Source organism: Sebastes fasciatus, chromosome 6 (assembly GCF_043250625.1).
Source record: "Sebastes fasciatus isolate fSebFas1 chromosome 6, fSebFas1.pri, whole genome shotgun sequence".
NCBI lineage: Eukaryota > Metazoa > Chordata > Actinopteri > Perciformes > Sebastidae > Sebastes > Sebastes fasciatus.
The window spans coordinates 30,332,111-30,333,887 of NC_133800.1; the positions used below are offsets into that span (position 1 = coordinate 30,332,111).

General features: G+C 45.2%; 1 protein-coding gene across 1 annotated transcript in view; it reads right to left on the bottom strand.

The window, feature by feature from the left end:
• LOC141769746 (transmembrane protein 132C) overlaps positions 1–682 on the bottom strand; it is a 305,459-nt gene extending 304,777 nt beyond the window's left edge. The window contains exon 1 of the mRNA XM_074639133.1: positions 1–682. This exon is cut by the window's left edge and continues 158 nt beyond it. The gene's annotated coding sequence lies outside the window, so the exon portion shown is untranslated.
• Positions 683–1,777: the final 1,095 nt, after the last annotated feature.

Here is a 1,777-nt window from a genome sequence, read left to right on the forward strand (position 1 = left end):
AGTATCTCTTTCTCCCCTCCAGACAGATCACTACCGCATCGGTGCCATTAATAATAATCTCAATTTGACCAAATTGCGCTCCAGCTGCATGTGCTTGACCTAAAAGTCAGCGCGCAGATGAGGTTTGGAGTAAATCCTTCTGGAGTCAGTCATAAAAAAAAAAAAAACCTGCGATGGGAAATTCCGGTGCTTCTTTTTTTTTAAATCCTCCCCGCAAAAAAAAAAGTCAGAGCCGAGGAATGAAGCTGTTTTCACCCCGTGGAGAAGCTTCTTCCACCGGTGCGCTCCTCTGCGTTATTTATCCAAACGGGACACCTCACTGTCTCGCAACCTTTATCTCACTTTTCTGTCTTCCAAAGTTTAACCAGACCAGCAGAAAGAGTGGACGAAGAACTCCTCCGATGATTTAAAAAGTCCATTCAATAGGTTGGTTTGAAACAGCAAAAAAAGCAAAGAAAACTCTGTCAATTCAGGCGCATAATATGTGAAATAAAATCCAAATTGCTCAGCTGCAGCAGCTCCGTCCGCTCTCCCTCTTCTTCCTCTCTGTGTCTGTCTCTCCGCAGACTGTCCTCCTCTTGCTGTGCATGTGAGCGTCTGGGTTCAACTTGAGAGGCTGTATACACTCGGTCCGCGGGATGGAGGGAGGAGAGGAGAGGAGGAGGAGGTCTGACGCTTCCACCAGCCGGCAGAGGAGGAAGAAGAGGAGGAGGAGGAGGAGGAAGAGGAGGGTGGGGGCGGGATTTGGGGATTTAAGCGACATCTGAGCAGCCAATGGAGGGTGCAGGAATTTATTTGGATTTTTTTTTTTTTTTCATTTCTTTCATCATTTTATATTCTTTATTATTTTATTATTCATTTAATTTTAGAGGGGGCAAAAACATCCAAAAATACTTTTTTTTTTAATTTTCAAAATAAAATAAAGAGTGAAAAACTAAAATAAATATGAAAATTAAGACTAAAATAAAGCCAAATAATTGAAAGCAAAAGAAAATTAGTGTGTGGGAAACAGGTTAAAGACATACTGCAGCTTTTTGATGCTGGAAGGACTCAAATAGAAGTTTAAAATAAGCAGATATCCCATAAGAAGAGGCCTATTTCTCTCTATGTGTCCGTGTGTGTGTGTGTGTATGTGCGCACGCGTCCACGTGTTGTTTATCCTCTTAAAGCCTCTCTCTGCATTATTCATATAAAGACACACGCTACACCTGTTCTCTCTGTAATCGATAGACGCCACCTTCGCACGAGCTCTCGTGCATGCACACGCACGCGCACACACTCACCACATCCGCTCTTCCAGTGGCGTGTGACAGCTTGTACAACCTGCAAAATGTGATCCACCAGGCACCTTGTAATAAAACTCATTCACTTTCTATTGATGGGACGCGCGAGTGTGTGTGTGTGTGCGTGTGTGTGTGTGTGTGGGTGTGCGCGCGTGCGCGTGCGTGTGTGTGTGTGTGTGTGTGTGTGTGAACAAGAAGCCAGAAGAGAGAGAAGAACATTAAGGTCTTCTTTGAGTCCGAGGCGGTATTTCATAAGGCAGCGTGCCTGCTCTCCTTTGTCAGCTAAATGTGTAAAAGCTAAAGAGATGACATTGTGACTTATTGAATTGCAAATCAGTCCGTCGGCGGAGGGATGGGAGGATTTCCGGAGACGGAGAGACGTGAGCCTCGCTGCCAGTCTGAGTCCATGATGGGCTCTACAGGAAGGAGCGACAGCCCCCCCTAGTGTCACATGCAAAGAAGAGACACTAAGTGGTGGCATTCACAGGAGAACA